Below are 18,828 nucleotides of genomic sequence, written 5' to 3'. Positions count from 1 at the left end.
CATGGGTTTGACCCCTAGGTTGGGAAGATACTCCGGAGAAGGAAATGGCAACCCACTCCAGTACTCTTGCCTGGAAAATCCCATGGACGGAGAAGCCTGGTAGGCTACAGTTCATGGGGTTGCCAAAAGCCAGACATGACTGAGCAACTTCACTTCATTATTTTTTTAAATGCAAAATCAAAGAAGTTTTAACTCAAGAAACTTTTAATGTCCTACAATCATACATTGTTTTGAGATTACAAACCATCTTCTGCTGATATCTTTATGATATCAGTCTTAAACTTTTTATTCTTCAAGTTGATGATTAAAATTTAAAACCTTACATTTATTATTTTTTATACTTGCCACTTAAGATTAATTATACTTATTTCATATTTCCCATTATTCACATTTAATAAATGTAAGTCTTTCCCTCTATATTAAGAGAATGAAATGTCAAACAAGATTCTTAAGGATGAGTTTGTGATCACAATTCTGGGAGAAATTGCCCCATATGTATATTAAGTGACTTCAGTCTTGAAAGAAGCATAGTTTAAAAATAAGGAAGAAAGATGTACTTCCCTGGTGGTTCAGTGGTAAAGAATCTACCTGCCAATGCAGAAGACATGGGTTTGAGCCCTGATCCGGGAAGATCCCACAAGCCAAGGAGCAACTAAGCCCGTGTGCCACGACTGTTGAGCCTGTGCTCTGGAGCCCTGAGACTACGTGCTGTAACCACTGCAGTCTGTCTGCCATATAGCCCGTGCTCCACAGCAAGAGAGGTCACCACAAAGAGAGGCCCGAGTACTGCAACTAGGGCGTGGCCCCTACTCTCTGCAACTAGAGAAAAGTGCAGCGATGCAGATGACACCACCTTTATGGCAGAAAGAGAAGAAGAACTAAAGAGCCTCTTGATGAAAGTGAAAGAGGAGAGTGAAAAAGTTGGCTTAAAGCTTAACATTCAGAAAACTAAGATCATGGCATCTGGTCCCATCACTTCATGGCAAATAGATGGGAAAACAGTGGTTGACTATTTTGGGGGGCTCCAAAATCACTGCAGATGGTGATTGCAGCCATGAAATTAAAAGACGCTTACTCCTTGGAAGGAAAGTTATGACCAACCTAGACAGCATATTAAAAAGCAGAGACATTACTTTGTCAACAAAGGTCTGTCTAGTCAAGGCTATGGTTTTTCCAATAGTCATGTATGGATGTGAGAGTTGGACTATAAAGAAAGCTGAGCACCAAAGAATTGATGCTTTTGAACTGTGGTGTTGGAAAAGATTCTTGAGAGTCTTGGACTGCAAGGAGATCCAACCAGTCCATCCTAAAGCAGATCAGTCCTGGGTGTTCATTGGAAGGACTGATGTTGAAGCTGAAACTCCAATATTTTGGCCACCTGATGCAAAGACCTGACTCATTTGAAAAGACCCTGATGCTGGGAAAGATTGAGGGCAGGAGGAGAAGGGGCAACAGAGGATGAGATGACTGGATGGCATCACCAACTCAATGGACACTAGTTTGGGTAGGCTCTGGGAGTTGGTGATGGACAGGGAGGCCTGGTGTGCTACAGTTCATGAGGTCACAGAGAGCTGGACACGACTGAGCGACTGAACTGAACTGAAGATCCAACACGGCCAAAAATAAATAGTAAATTTTAAAAAAAAATAAGAAAGAAAGAAAGGAAAGATGAAGGAGAGGAAGGTAAAGGAGTAGAAAGAAAGATGCATAATTTAAGTAAAATTGTAACATATTTATAGCCCTTTTGTTTTCTTACAGGGGCATATTGAAGTAATTCTGCCTAATTGAAAGGCTTGTCACCAATGGGATGTCATGTTCCCCCATATCCTAGTTGCCAGATGCATAATTTTAATCCAGCTTCAAATACAAACGGGAAAACTGAGCTTTAGTATTACAATAAAACATCTTAAAATCGTGCATTTGTAATTCCTTAAGATGAACAAATGTATTTTGTACTTAGCTAACCCAGCTGAACGTGCTTTGGCATAAGACAGTAAAATAGCAAATTGGAATTTTGAAATTGTTAAGGTTTTGAAATGCAGAGAATCCAAAACGATTGAATACTGACATTAACCAAATAGAAGCCCTTATTCTTCTTACTTTAGACTGAAAATCATGTATAACATATATTTTAATTTCCCATAGTAAGTTAATGAAATATAGTAACACATATATATTTTTTTTCCTTTAATTTGGCTGCGCTGGGTCTTCATACCGGTGCTAGGGCTTACTTATTCTCCCCCTACCCCAGCATGCGGGATCTTACTTCCCCAAACAGGGACTGAACACACATCCCCTGCATTGGAAGGTGGGTTCTTAACCACTGGGCCACCAAGGAAGTCCCCTAGTGATATCTTTATTCTAGACTTAATTTTTTTAAAGCAAATTATTTTGACGTGACACGTGATAGATGCCTCGTAGAGGGCATGCTGCTTGCTGAGTGACTTGCCCTGCAGAATAGTCGCTATGAGGCCTTGCTTCAGGCAAACATCTCAGCCAAGTTCCTGTCTTCCATCACAGACAGTAGAACAGCTGGAAATTAAAGATTTTGAGACACATAGTGTTTTCGTTAAAGAAGTTTTATATGTACAACAGCAAACATTGCTTTTTTGTAAATTAATTTTTATTGGAGTATAGTTGCTTTACAATGTTGTTTTAGTTTCCACTGTACAGCAAAGTGAATCAGTTATATGTATGCATATATATCCACTCTTTTTTAGATGTCCCTCTCATTTAGGTCACCACAGATTACTGCAGCAAAGGTATTTATTTGGGGGGGGGGGCGGTATTTGTTTTTTGGAGCAGAAAAGGTTTATTGCAGGACCAAGTAAGGAGAATGGGTGGCTAGCACTTAAAAACCTTGAACTCCAGCAAAGGGATTCTTAAGAAAACTTTGAGGGGAAAGATATCATATTCTTTAAGGGGAAAAAAATACCACATTTTTATTAATCTTAAGTGACAACTATGTTAGTTTTATTGCTATTTTACCCATATTTTTATGTTATTTTAATCACATATGAAAGTATATTTTATTTAAAATATTAAAGCTCTTCAGGATTTCCCTGATGGTCCAGTGGTTAAGGCTTCATGCTTCCAATGCAGAGGAAGTGGGTTTGACTTCTGATCAGGGATCGAAGATCCCACATGCTGCTTGGCCAAAATAAATAAATAAAACATTGAAGATCTTAGACTTTCTCCATTTTCACTAAAAAAATCCTTAGTACGGGCAGATTTAGGTAAACTGGCTCTTGTGAAAGATATTTGTGACTTTTTTTGCCCACACCACATGCACGCCAGGAAATTCCCTTGTGACAGTTTTCTATATGTGACTCAGCAAGCTGGAGAAGACAGAACATCTGACTGTCCCCGGCTAGGTTTGACATCCTATACAGAGACTGGTTTGATTGATGTTGGAGTTTCATACGCATGTCATTAAATTTGTGGTCACGTGGCTGCCCTTGTGGCATCTTCCTTCTCCAGGCAACTTTTGGAATAAAAAGTTAGCCACAGTAAGTTGAAGGGAAAAAGAACAGTGGCCTGGGGTGGGGAGAAAGCGTACCTGTTTGTCCAAATTGTGGGAAATAACTATTCATCTTAGAACACTAGGAGAGTTTGCAAGAATTTTTTCCAAACATTCAAGAAACAGATTGTTGAGCTACTTTTTTGGCTTTTAGTACTAGAATGTATAGCTGATGTGACAGTATTTTGCTAACCAATGAAAGTATTCATACTAAAAGAAAATTAATCTGCAAAAAAATTAACTGCTTTTAAACAGAGATGTAAGGTTAATGGATAAAAAAGAAGGTATGGAACTTTATATATTCAATTTGAGTAAAGTATTCATGTGTGAATACTTCACTACTTACACTCAGATATGATTCTATATTTGATAGTATCTTAATTTTCTTTTTTAAAGTAAAAATCATATGTCTCAGGTTAATTTTTATTCTATTTCTAGCTTCACCAGTTTCTCTGTTTTAATGAAATGCTCTTGATTTTTCCACTGAAAACTGAAGGTATTTATTATTAGTTTCAAAAACATCTATAAAAATATTAACACTGGATCTGCCATCTAATGACATGTCAATAAATTAATTTTCAGCTGTGTGGGGAAAGAAGAATATCACATTTAATTGTGAACTTACCATTTGACATGATATCAGATTAGCAACAGTCAGATAATTAGAATATGAGACACACTGAATGTAATTCTGGCTTTCTTTAATGGTTAAATGACTAATTCAGAACTTTGCAATGTCTTATCCTTGTGACCGTTTTCATTTGTCATTTATTCCAACTGTATTTAGGCATCTTATGACATGCTAGACATAGGACTAGGCCCAAGAAATGAAAAGACAAATAAATGCACAGTCATGGACTCTGCCCTTCAGAAACCCATATCAAATAATGATAACTGGATAGATAAAAGAGCTGCACACTGAAGCGTTCCAGTTTTTAGCATGCCAGATATTGAAGAGTTCACAGTGCATATCATTAACTTGAAGCAAGACCATATTATCTGCTGGTTTTATTTATTTTTTAAAAAATATTTATTTATTATTTTTGGCTGTGCTGAGTCTCCGTTGCTGTGCCTGAGCTTTCTCTCGTTGCTGTGAGTGGGCTCCTCATCCCTGTGGCTTCTCTTGTTGCAGAGCATGGGCTGTAGGGATCGAGGGCTTCAGTAGTTGTGGCAGCACAGGGGCTCAGTGGCACCATGGCATGTGGGGTCTTCCCAGACCAGGGGTCAAACCCGTGTCCCTTGCATTGCAAGGCAAATTCTTAACCACTGAACCACCAGAGAAACCCTCTTTTAGTTCTTTTAGTGGTCGTTTAGTTCTTAATTTATTTACCAGTACCCATAACAGTCGATTTGAATTGATGTATCCAGTACGATTTCATGTAACTATATGAATGCTTATAAAAATCAAATTTAATAAAGTGTAACACTTTCTCCTTCTTTATTAATCTTCCAGTTCTGTTTAAAAGCCATTAATTTTTTTTCTGAGATGAGTTTTCATTTAGTCTGAATGATTTTGTTGGGCATCAAAATTGTGTCGTATGATTTATACCTTATGCTTGCTCTGACATACGTTTGGTACTTTTTTAACAGCACCTTAGTTCAGCTTATTAGTTGAAGTGGGACAGAATTATTTGTCTATTTCCCAAACCTGTTATTTCATGGTAGGAAGTATTACGTCATCTCTTTTCTCAGCTCAGAAAGCCCAAATCATCCAACTACAGAAAAAGAAGAGCTTTTGCTGTGTACTTGGTATCTAATTTTTATCTCTGCCTAGATTTACTCTCTGCTGGCTCAGAGGTTAAAGTGTCTGCCTGCAATGAGGGAGACCTCGGTTTGATCCCTGAGTCGGGAAGATCCCCTGGAGAAGGAAATGGTAACCCATTCCAGTACTCTTGCCTGGAGAATCCCATGGATGGAGGAGCCTGGGGGGCTACAGTCCACGGGGTTGCAGAGTCAGACACGACTGTGCGAGTAGTCTAGTCTAGTATAGATTTACTCCATGAAAAACACACCTGCAAGAGCTGAGAGAAGCGGAGACAGTGGCCCAGAAAATTTTGGAAATTCAGCTCCATTTTTATCCCCTCTGCTGACTGCGCCTGATGCTTGGAAGAGCAGAGATGTTGTGGACCCAGATTTAAGCAGGAGAGCAAACAGCCCTTGGAGAAATGCTCTAGGCTAGAGTGACACACAAATCCCCTGAAGGCATCACCACACCAGAGCTTGGCTCTGGTAGAGGGATTGCTCTCAGGGGCTGTGCAACCTTGGGGGAAGGTATGGGGTTTAACTCTTCATATTTCCTACACACCGCCCCCTCCCCCCCCACCCCCTCCCCCCCGCGCCCCCCCGCTGCCCCCACCACTGCCCCTCCTCATGCAACCTCATTGTTGTTTCCTGGCTGACTTCAAGACACCACTCAGTTGGGAATTTCCTGGTGCTCCAGTGGTTAGGACTTGGCGCTTTCACTGCAGGGGCCAGGGTTCAATTCCCAGTTAGGGAGCTAAGATCCACATACCTTGCAGTGCGGCAAAAACAAACAAACAAAACAGACACCATACTTTGCTGAAAACCAGACCCTGAGGGCCTATGAAAGGAAGACAGTGTTAGGACTGACCTTGAAGTTGAGGCTGGACAAGGAGGAAAGGGAGGATTGAATTTGGGTGAAGGACAATAACAGGTATTAGGAGAAATTGATTGATTATAGTTTGGGCTTCCCAGGGGCCTCAGTGGTAAAAAATCTGCCTGCCAATGCATGGGATACAGGTTCCTTCTCTGGGTCTGGAAATCCCCTCTCCAGTATTCTTGCCATGGAAAATCCCATGGACAGATGAGCCTGGCGGGCTGTAGTCCATGGAGTAGCAAAATAGTTGGACATGACTGATTGACTAAAAAACAACAATAATAATCCTTACTGCAAGGATGGATTTGTATATTTTTAAGTGGATGAAAAAAATGTCAAAAGAATAATAATTTTGAGGGAACTGAACACTATATAAAATTCAGATTTTAGTGCCCCTAAATAAAGTTTTATTAGAACACAGACACATCCATTATTACATACAATGAATGGGTAACTGCTCTTCCACTGAAAAGGCAGAATTGAGTTGTTGGAACTGACATTTATGACCTCATATATATGAGATCTTATGTTCCACAAAGTCTAGAATAGTCACTATTTGCCCTTTTACAGAAAAAGTTTACTGACCCCTTCTCTATGCTGTAAAATAATCCTTCGTTTATTTATCCTTTGGGGGAAAAAAACTACCTGCTGCATGACAAAGAACCCTCATCAAAAAATGAGTTTAAAAAATTATTTATTTATTTATTTGACTGTACTGGGTCTTAGTTTTGGTGTGTGGGATCTTTAGCTGTGGCATGAGAACTCTCAGCTGAGGCATGTGGGATCTAGTTGCCTGATCAGGGATCAAACCCAGCTCCACTGCACTAGGAGTGTGGAGTCTTAGCCACTGGAACACAGGGGAAGTCCCCAAAAATGAGATTCTAATTGTAGGAGGAACTATGGCACTGCCAAGAAAAGAGATTGGCAAATGGATAAGCTGTTCAGTTCAGTTCAGTTGCTCAGTTGCGTCCGACACTTTGCGACTCCATGGACTAAAGCACGCCAGGCCTCTCTGTCCATCATCAACTCCCGGAGTTTACTCAAACTCACGTCCATCGAGTTGGCAATGCCATCCAACCATCTCACCATATGTTGTCCCCTTCTCCTCCCACCTTCAATCTTTCCCAGCATCAGGGTCTTTTCAAATGAGTCAGCTCTTCGCATCAGGTGGCCAACGTATTGGAGTTTCAGCTTCAGCATTAGTCCTTCCAATGAACATTCAAGACTGATTTCCTTTAGGATGGACTCCTTGCACTCCAAGCGACTCTCAAAAGCCTTCTCCAACACCACAGTTCAAAAGCATCAATTTTTCAGTGCTCAGCTTTCTTTATAGTCAAACTCTCACATCCATACATGACTATTGGAAAAACTATAGCCTTGACTAGATGGGCCTTTGTTGGCAAAGTAATGTCTCTGCTTTTTAATATGCTGTCTAGGTTGGTCATAGCTTTTCTTCCAAGGAGCAAGCATCTTTTAATTTCATGGCTGTAGTCACCATCCACAGTGATATTGGAGCCCCCCAAAATAAAGTCTGTCACTGTTTCCACTGTTTCCCCATCTATTTGCCATGAAGTGATGGGACCAGATGCCATGATCTTCGTTTTCTGAATGTTGAGCTTTAAGCCAACTTTTTCACTCTCCTCTTTCACTTTCATCAAGAGGCTCTTTAGTTCTTCCTCTTTTTCTGCCGTAAGGATGTCTCCTGCATATCTGAGATTATTGATATTTCTCCCGGCAATCTTGATTCCAGCTTGTGCTTCCTCCAGCCCAGTGTTTCTCAGGATGTACTCTGCGTATAAGTTAAACAAGCAGGATGTCAAAATACAGCCTTGATGTACTCCTTTCCTGATTTGGAACCAGTCTGTTGTTCCATGACCAGTTCTAACTGTTGCTTCTTGAATTGCATACAGATTTCTCAAGAGGTAGGTCAGGTGGTCTAGTATTCCCATCTCTTTAAGAATTTTCCACAGTTTATTGTGATCCACACAGTCAAAGGCTTTGGCATAGTCAATAAAGCAGAAATAGATGTTTTTCTTGAACTCTCTTTTTTGATGATCCAACAGATGTTGGCAATTTGATCTCTGGTTCCTCTGCCTTTTCTAAATCCAGCACCTGGATTTAGAACACCTGGAAGTTCACGGTTCACATACTGTTGAAGCCTGGCTTGGAGAATTTTGAGCATTAATTTACTAATATGTGATATAAGTGCAATTGTGTGGTAGTTTGAATATATTTTGGCATTGCCTTTCTTTGGGATTGGAATGAAAACTAACCTTTTCCAGTCCTGTGGCCACTGCTGAGTTTTCCAGATTTGCTATCCAGTGCAGCACTTTCACAACATCATCTTTTAGGATTTGAAATAGCTCAACTGGAATTCCATTACCTCCACTAGCTTTGTTCATAGTGATGCTTCCTAAGGCCCACTTGACTTCGCATTACAGGATGTCTGGCTTTAGGTGAGTGATCACACCATCATGATTATCTGGGTCATGAAGATCTTTTTTGGATAGTTCTGTGTATCTTGCCACCTCTTCTTACTATCTTCTGCTTCTGTTAGGTCCATACCATTTCTGTCCTTTATTGCTAACAGATACAAAAAAGCAGTTTACCTAGAATGGTATTAAACTCAGTGAAATAAGGTAGATGGAAAAGACAAGTGCTCTATGTTAACACTTAATCTTAAAAATAAAACAGACAAATGTATATAACAAAACAGAAAGAGACTCACAGACTAGAGAAAAAGCTAGTGGTTACCAGATGAGGAAAAGAAAGGAGGTTGAGGCAAGATAGGGGGAGGGGATTAACAGGTAAAACTTCCTATGAATAAAAAAAAATTAACAATAAGGACAGACCGTACAGTACAAAGAATATAGCCATTATTTTTTTAATAACTTTAAATTGAATATAGTCTATAAAAATATTATATCACTATGGACATGAGTTTGAGCAAGTTCCAGGAGTTTGTAATGGACAGGAAGGCCTGGCATGCTGCAGTCCATGTGGTCACAAAGAGTCAGACACAACTGAGCTACTGAACTGAACTGATGTTACTGTTTACTGTTTGTCACTCAGTCATGTCCGACTCTCTGCAGCACCATGGACTGTAACCCACCAGGCTCCTCCGTCATGGGATTTCCCAGGCAAGAATACTGGAATGGGTAGCCATTCCCTTCTCCAGGGGATCTTCCCAACTCAGGGATTGAACCCAGGTCTCCTGCATTGCAGACAGATTCTTTACCATCTGAGACACCAGGGAAGCCCAACTTTAAATGGAATATAATCTATAAAAATATTAAATCACTGTGTTGTACACCTGAAACAAATATAATATTGACAATCAAATACACTTCAATTAAAAAAGAAAAAAAGAGCCAACTGAGGGAAGTGCAGGGGTAGCTACGCTCCCTCTCTTACTGCTATGAGTCCAGAGTGTGGTGAACAGGATGGCCTGGAACAGATCTGGGGGAGATCAGATCCAATTTAATCGCAGGTACTGCACATCATTAGTCAGCCAGCTCAATCGTTTGAGTCTCAGCTTATTATTATATGAAGTGGGATATTCATTACCTCACTGGGTGGATAACCTGTAATAACCTTTGCAAAAACAGTCAAGATTCAGAAAGCGTTAGTTTCTTCCCCACTTTTAGCAGTGAGATCTCAAGAAAGAATGAATTACAACTTACGTCACCAAGAGACCACTTCACACATGGCAGCAATAAGAAAAAAAAAATGTTTCATTTTCCAAGCTCTGCACTTCAGAGGATTCAATTAGAAACTATAAAGAAATCTCAGGCTCTTCACAGATCCAAGCAGACTGGAATTAAGGCAGGTTGGTGGCAGAAACACACTGTACTGTAACATGAATATCCCAAATTAGGAGACAGAATGCATTATAATATGGTCATATGATGGAATACTGGAAAGCTATGAAAAGAAAAGGAACAACATTTTAATGACATATATACATTGTGAAAGATATAATACTTTGTGAAAAATACCAGAGTATAAAATACAAGCTCAGCTGCATTTAAAAGAAAAAAAAAACACAAAGACTAAAAAATATAAAGTACATGAACTTTGGGGGGAAAGAAAACTGTTTAACTGAGATGCAATTCACATACTGGGATGTGGACTTTTAAGGCATAGGAGACTTCAAAAAAAAATTGGACTTACAGAGGGTGCTTCGGGTTCCCCCTTATTGATCTTGGGGCTGCATTTATTTACTCTTTTTAGAGAAACCTTGCAAGAAGCACTGATTTAGTTGCGGCTTTCAATTTTCAGGTCAGGAAATTGAGCCCCAGAGAAGTGAGTACACCTGCCTAACTACACACAGCAGATTAGCAGCAAAGTAGGGACTAGAACTTCAGGCTTCAAGTTCAATACGCCTCAACATGCCAGTTGTCTCACATCATCACTCTTCTTTTCTTGTTCAACCCATAGTCACCCATAGTTGGGAGTTCTGGTTGTCTAATGGTTAGGACTCAGTGCTCTCACTGAGGGCATGGGTTCAATCCCTGGAAGGTGAAATAAGAGCCTGCAAACCACGTGGTGCAGCCTAAGTAAACAGATAAATAAGTAATAAAAATAAAACATATTCACATATAGTTTCTATGTTGTTGTAATTATAGTATAGACACAAATTGGGGACTACTAATTCTTTAAAACAGTTTTTCTTCTCTCAAGTTCTGCTATGTCAACATTTATTCTTTAGACTCTTCATCTGTATAAGCAGTCTGCCTGCAGTATTTGTGAGGCTGGGGAGTAGTTTTGTAAAAAGCCTAAGAAACTCAAAGGGCCCTTTTATTAGCAATTGTTGGAATCTCTGACTTCACTTTTAAATTTAAATTTTAAATTCCTTCCTCTTCAAAGTTTGCCTCTTTAAAAAGGACTTATAATCTCTTCCTCTTAATTTTTCAAGACGATAGATACTTTTAAAAATACCTCTGTCTCTCTCCAGCCAACTCCAGCCTCTTGGAGGATGAATTGGGCTTATTGCAAACTCCTTGTCCCTCAAGCCCTGCCTCCAACAAAGAACTTCTCTCCTCAAGTCATTAGGATCCTAATTTTCTTCTTTCCTTGTACCTTCAGTTCAGTTCAGTTCAGTTCAGTCACTCAGTCGTGTCCGACTCTTTGCGACCCCATGAATTGCAGTAGGCCAGGCCTCCCTGTCCATCACCAACTCCCGGAGTTCACTCAGACTCACGTCCATCGAGTCAGTGATGCCATCCAGCCATCTCATCCTCTGTCGTCCCCTTCTCCTCCTGCCCCCAATCCCTCCCAGCATCAGAGTCTTTTCCAATGAGTCAACTCTTCGCATGAGGTGGCCAAAGTACTGGAGTTTCAGCTTTAGCATCATTCCTTTCAAAGAAATCCCAGGGCTGATCTCCTTCAGAATGGACTGGTTGGATCTCCTTGCAGTCTAAGAGACTCTCAAGAGTCTTCTCCAACCCCACAGTTCAAAAGCATCAATTCTTCGGCGCTCAGCCTTCTTCACAGTCCAACTCTCACATCCATACATGACCACAGGAAAAACCATAGCCTTGACTAGATGGACCTTAATTGGCAAAGTAATGTCTCTGCTTTTGAATATGCTATCTAGGTTGGTCATAACTTTTCTTCCAAGGAGTAAGCGTCTTTTCATTTCATGGCTGCAATCACCATCTGCAGTGATTTTGGAGCCCCCAAAAATAAAGTCTGACACTGTTTCCACTGTTTCCCCATCTATTTCCCATGAAGTGATGGGACCGGATGCCATGATCTTTGTTTTCTGAATGTTGAGTTTTAAGCCAACTTTTTCACTCTCCTCTTTCACTTTCATCAACAGGCTTTTTAGTTCCTCTTCACTTTCTGCCATAAGGGTGGTGTCATCTGCATAGAACCTGCCATCAGTTATTATTTCTGTCTTAGCCTAGCAGTTCTCAACCTTGCCTGCACTTTAGAATCACCTGTGCTGTGCTGTGCTCACTCAGTCATGTCCCACTCTTTGCGACATTATGGATTGTAGCCCCCCAGGATCCTCTGTCCCTGGGGATTCTCCAGGCAAGAATACTGGAGGGGGTTGCCCTCCTCCAGGGGATCTTCCCAACCCAGGGATCGAACCCAGGTCTCCCGCACTGCAGGAGGATTCTTTACCATCTGAGCCACCAGGGAAGCCCTTAGAATCACGTAAGAGCTCCTAATTTATTTTTATTGGGATGAGCACATGGTTCTCTTCCTCAACCAGGATCGACAGCTTCTGCCTTGGATGAATAGGTTAAAAGGAGTGTGATTTCTAAGAATATTTTCGTTTTAAAATAAGTCCATTTGGCTGACAGGGGAAGTGTTTTTTTGGAAGAGACCCCTGAAATTATACAACTAATGGTTTTCATTCATTCATTTATTCTTCATTCATTAAAAACCTACACTGTGCCAGACACTAGAGGTTGACATATGCTCCTTGTTTTCAGGGGGCTTATTATCTACTAGTAGAAAAAAAGTGCTCTAGTAAATATGAGGGAGTGCCATCTGTGGTATGATAGAGATGTGTATGCATGTATTATATCAAAACAAGTTAAAAAACTGTAATAATTCTTGTTTAATTGGAAGTTACAAGTGAAACACTATGTAAGTTATGTGTGTAGACTAACACCACAGTTCTATCAATAGAAAATGGAAGGTTGTTTAAAGTTGAGATCAAATTTGAGGGGACTTTGAAATGACAAAGACTAGTTCAAGTGGCTCAGTGGCAAAGAATCCACCTGCCAAAGCAGGAGATGCGAGTTTGATCCCTGGTTTGGGAAGATCCCCTGGAGGAGGAAATGGCGACCTACTTCAGTATTCTTGCTGGGAAATCCCATGGACAGAGGAGCCTGGCGGGCTGTAGTCCATAGGGTCATAAAGAGTCAGACACAACTGAGCATGCATGCACACAAACATTGGTGTAAAAGAGAAAGAGAAAAACTCATATTGATAGATTTTTATTAAAATCATTCAGAATTAAAGGAAATGATAGTTAATAGAGTTACATTAAAAGTAAATAAGCAATAAAAATATATGATAAAGGACCAATGGGACAGACCAAGAGTAGAACAGAAACAATTTGTAGGAAAGGAAAAACAGCAAAAAAACTCAAGAATGTCTCATGAAGAAACCACAATCATTCCAAAATAGAGTTCAAGTATACTTAAGAATATTTAAGAATACAAGTTAATGATATATTAAAGGGAAGAGAAATAAAAGCAGAGTAATGTGTATAATAGAATGAGACTGGAAAATATATGCCATTACCAGAAAATCTATTATTTATTGAAAATATGCTATATAAAATATATCTTTTGTTTCACTTGAAAAACAATTTTAGGAGGGAGCACACTGGAAATAAAACTTCTTAAAGAATTGCAAAAATGTCCCTATTTAAAATTTAGCATGAAAAACCTAGTAAAGATCAAAGAAAAGCCAACAGTGAAATCAAGCCAAACACACTGGAAGAATTTACTCAGTAAAGAATCTGATTATCTTGTTCTTTATAAAATCCTACAAAATTCCACCATACTATAAGAAATCTTGAAATTATTCCTGTGGGGATCCAAAATTTCTCAGCTTGGCAATGACAACAGTATGATGGAAAGCATACTGAATATAGCACTCAGTTTAGTACTACAGATGTACCTCATTGCTGATAGTATGTTTATCCGTGTTAATCGCTCAGTCATGTCTGACTCTATGACCCCATGGATTGCAGCCTGCCAGGCTCCTCAGTCCATGGAATTCTCCAGGCAAGAATACTGGAGTGGATTGCCATTTCCTTCTCCAGAGGATCTTCCCAATCCAGGGATTGAACCCAGGTCTCCTACATTGCAGGCCAATAGCAATTTATGAATAAGACTTCTTCATTTTTGGTTATTATGACTACTGTATTGTTAATAGAGAAGATTTTTGGTCATGAAAGAAAGTTGAGTTAGACTGTCATAGCTGCTGTTTCATTGCTATGAATATATATATATACTTTTTTTTTTTAAGCAAAATATTGCAAAGAAGGAATCCCTGGCAGTCCAGTGGTTAGGATTTGGTGCTTTCACTGCTGGGGGTTCAGGTTCGATTCCTGGTTGGGGAACTAAGATGTCACAAGTCATGCAGCATAGCCAAAAATAAACAAACAACAACAACAACAAATATACCTAACACTGGCCCTCCCATGATAAAAGTGATCCAGTGTAAGCAACCTGCCAACCAGATAACTGACTGCTCCCCCTGGGAATGGTTCCATACTGGGGACTCGGTGTTAGTCTCCACGGATGGCTGACTGCACACTCTCTGGTAGCCATAGCCAGGTTGGCCTTGATTAATGGAAGTCCACGTTGTCACCATGACTACATTGTTCATGAGCCCATTGGGCAATGACAAGAATCTCTGGGGAAAGAAGTGAACTGGTAGCCACAGGATGGGCTATCCTATCCACCATCGTGGTTTTACATGGCATTGCTTCTGAACGAGGAACTCACTTTATGGCAAATGAAGTGTGTTAGTGGTCTCCCCTCATAGATTTCTATTCTTCACCCATCCTGAAACAGTTAGCTTGATAGAATAGTGGAAAGTTCCTTTGAAGACAAAGTTAAATACAAGAACAGCTCAGGGTCACTACTTTATAGGACTGAGGCCAGGTTTTCCAAGAGGTGGTGTATGCTCTACCTTGGTGACCAGTATATGGTGCTATTTTTCCATCAGAGCCAGAATTCATGGGAATAGGTCTAAGAATCAAGGAATGGAAATGGCAGGGGAACACCACACTACTACCTCTAGTGACCCACTGGCAAAATTTTTGCTTCCTACCCCTGTGACCGTTAAGTACTGCTGGTCTAGAGGTCTTAGTTTCAAAGGGAGGAATGCATCCACCAGGGACACAGCAGTGATTCCAAGAACTGGAAGTGAAGACTGTTACCTGACCACTTTGGGCTTCTCAAGCCTCTGAGTTAACAGGCAAAAAAGAAGGTTACCAGATGGCTGGAGTAATTGATCCTGATTGCCAAGGGGAAATTGAACCGCTACAAGCAATGGAGGTAAGCAAGGGTGTGGCTAGAATTCAGGAGACCTGTTAGGGCTTCTCTTAGTAACATAACCTGGGTTAAAGTCAATGGAAAACTACAACAGTCTAATTCAGGCAGCTCTATCAACGGCCCAGCTGCTTCGTGAATGAAGGTCTGGGTCACTCTCCTGGGTAAAAAACCACAAACAGTGCTGCTTCAGCAGTACAAATACTAAAATTGGAATGAGACAGAGCAGACTAACATGTGCCCTACACAAGGATGACACGCAAATTCGTGAAGTGTCCCATAGGTTTAGAACAAACTAGTGGTTACCAGTGGGGAGAGGAAAGTGGGGAGGGCCAAGATAGGGAAGGTGATGAAGATGTACAAACTACTATGTATAAAATAAATAAGCTACAAGAATATACTGTAGAGCACTGGGAATATAGCCAATGTTTCATAATGACCAGGGATGGAATATAACCTTGAAAAATTGTGTGTCACTATACACAGACAGATCATATTCCTGAAACATAATATTGCATATCAACTCTATCTCAGTTTAAAAAGAGAGAGAGAGAGAGAGAGAGAAAAGAACCAAAACCAGCCAAGTTGCTTGGTGAGGTTGAAAGGAATATGTAATGGGTAGTGGAAGAATACAGTTATCAATACCAGCTATGACCATGTAACCAGTTACAGAAATGAGGATGTAACTGTTATAAGTATTTCTTGCTTTTCTTTTGCTGTGAATATGCTTGTGTGTATAAGTATGTTTGTGTCTGTATGTATATGTGTATCTACCTGTCTACTTTTGTTTTCTTTCCCCATCTCCTTATCATATAACATAAAATGTATTAACTTTAAGATTTATTTATTTATTCATTCATTTTGTTTTTTGCCTGTGGTGGGTGTCTGCTGCTGCACATGGACTTTCTCTAGTTGTGGTGAACAGGGGTTATTCTTCGTTGTGGTGTGTGGGCTTTTCATTGCAGTGGCTTCTTTAGTTTCAGAGCACAGGCTTTAGGTATGCAAGTGTCAGTATTGTAGCCCCTAGTGTGTATTAACTTTAAATCATAATATTTAAATATTGTTAATTTTGCATCATAAAGTTACAAGAATATCACGAAGAGTGAACATCACCCAAGGGTTTTGGATCCTCTTTTAGGGAGTCGGTGCGCTTTCAGCTGTACACAGGATGCCTGTGTGCTAAATCGCTTCAGTTGTGTTTGACTCTTTGTGACCCCATGGACTGTAGTCCGCCAGGCTCCCTCTGTCCATGGAATTCTCCAGGCAAGAATACTGGAGTGGGCTGCCATTTCCTACTCCAGGGGATCTTCCTGGCCCAGGGAGCGAACCCACGTCCCCTGTATCTCCTGCACTGTAGGCACATTCTTTACTGAAGCACCGGGAAGCCCCATTGGAGCACATTCCCCTGTCTAATTTATATTCTGCACTCTGCTGCCCCAAACATAGATATTTATTCTATGCGAATGGTTTTCTTTAGGCACATTAAATCATTCATTCAACAAATATTCACCAAGTGCCAAGCATGAGCCACTTGATTTGTAAATTCCATTAAGATAGGGCTGTTGCCTGTCTTGTTTGTTACTTGGTCTCCAGTACTGAGAATAACGCTTTGCACAGAACAGGAACTCAATAAATTTGTAGTGAATTAATAAATGGAAAGAAGCATCTCCAATACCCCTGGTAATAATTTGTGCATTATCTCTGGCACTCCATGTCCAAAGGTTGTTAATATACACTTCCTAGTTGTGAACATAACAAGTCCTTTAATAACCATTAGCTATGGCAAAATGGCATTTTTTGTTTTTTTTTTTAGAAGAAAAATGATGTTTTTGTGAAAGGCTTTGAAGTCTCAGATGAAAAGTACAGGGAATCCTCATGGATTTATTTGAAAAGTTTACTTGTTCATTGATCGATTATGAGGCAGAACATATTTTTCTATGGAAACAAGGTTTTGCAAGGGGTTTAGATTCTCAGAGCTGCCCTCCTAAAACCTATGACATTGAAAATAGCACAGTCGTAGTAATAGAACATAACCATCGTATGTGTTTTTGTGGAAAACTAGAACTTAATCTGCTGTATTTGGAAAGGCACTCTGTTAAGCGTGTCTACATTAGAATGGTGAGTCTTGGGGTTAGTGGTTACACTGCAGAAGAATATTCAAACTCACCCGTGCTTGGTATTTTATCTTAGGACGGCAGTAGAGGTTGAAACAAACGACTAAATTCTTGAGAGGCATAGGGTTCATATACAAGGAAGTGGTGGTATTGTGGATGAAACCACTGTTAATGAGGAGAAAGTAAAAGCTGTATGCGAGGCTTAAAATAGAGAGGGAGAAGAGGAAATATGAGTGGGAAAAACTCTAGGGAGAGGCAAAATGAGAAGGGAACTTCAGTCAAGTAAACATCTTGCCAGTCTTGGTGGTTGGTTGGCCCTGGCCATATGTAAGCCAGGGATTGAGTGTATTAGAAAGTATCCTGTATTAGTAGTTTATTTTAAAACTTAGTCCAAAAGAAATAAGAGATCTAAGTATTAGCTTTTTTCATTTTGTAACAAAAGAATATGCTTAAGTAAAATATATAACACAGAAGGAATGTTTAAAAGTTGTTTTTATTAAATACTGAATACACACAAAATAATATTCCTAACAGGTGTGACAGCTATAAAGAACAACAAATATCCACATGCCTACTGCTCAGTGAAGATCTAGGAAATTAGAGTTTGAGGATGGGGCAAGAGAATAATTGCAATCTTTCAGGTAGTTTTGTGTCTGAAACTTCATAATCATCTTGGATAAAAGCTAAAAAAAACAAATAAACCAAAAGCATAGGCATTTCATCAAGGATGTAAAAAGCTGACATTAATAAATAATAGACTAATTAAAATATAACATTGATTGACCCTGTAAATATTTTGAATAAAAACAGAGTGTTATATTTTAAAGCCCAAGAAATATTGCTAGAATGAGAGCTCTGTGGTGAGTAGCACTATTTGTCAAGTGGTCCACGTTTACAGAAGCCTGTTTCAAAAGAAGCAAGAAGACGGTTCTAAGGAAGAGTTGTTATTCACATGCATTCTTTTTGACGAAGCTATTTTTCTGTCCTAGCTAACACTGAACACAGACATTCCCCTTCACACCCAGGATTTTATAAAAAAAATCTTGCATTTTAACTGAAGGAAGCTTTTTTTCCGTCTGAGTGTGCTTTAGCTCCCTGATACATGGGATCTTAGAAATTCCTTGAGTTGGAAACTGAGTCCTTAATACCATGTCCAGAATATTTTCATGAGAACATTCTGGAGATGGGTAGTGGTTGAAAACAGAGTGCATGTACTTAATGCCACTGAATTGTACACTTAAAAAAGGTTAAAATGGCAATTTTTAGGTTATATCCTTGCAGGCTTAGTCACTCAGTCTTGTCTGACTCTTTGGGACCTTGTGGACTGCAGACTACCGGGCTCCTCTGTCCATGGGATTTTTCAGGCAAGAATACTAAAGTGGGTTGCTAAATAAAAAGATGTCACCAACCAACCAAATAACCAAGTGTTTAAATAACACTGTTTATGGGTTTAGATTATGATCTAGAACCTACATCCTGTTCTAAGACTCCCTGTCAACCCACCCACATGAACTTTTGTGTTAAGTGAGATGAGATCAACACCTGACC

The 18,828-nt window shown here is 39.8% G+C and overlaps 1 non-coding gene across 1 annotated transcript; it reads left to right on the top strand.

The window, feature by feature from the left end:
- Window positions 1-15,347: 15,347 nt before the first annotated feature.
- LOC138088843 (U6 spliceosomal RNA) lies at window positions 15,348-15,453 on the top strand. The gene has a single exon (XR_011145751.1). It is a non-coding gene; the product is annotated as a U6 spliceosomal RNA (small nuclear RNA).
- The last annotated feature ends 3,375 nt before the right edge of the window (window positions 15,454-18,828 follow it).

Source organism: Capricornis sumatraensis, chromosome 11 (assembly GCF_032405125.1).
Source record: "Capricornis sumatraensis isolate serow.1 chromosome 11, serow.2, whole genome shotgun sequence".
In the NCBI taxonomy this organism is placed as follows: domain Eukaryota; kingdom Metazoa; phylum Chordata; class Mammalia; order Artiodactyla; family Bovidae; genus Capricornis; species Capricornis sumatraensis.
The sequence above is the reverse complement of the archived record's forward strand: the minus strand, read 5'-3'. Positions and strand labels throughout refer to the sequence as shown.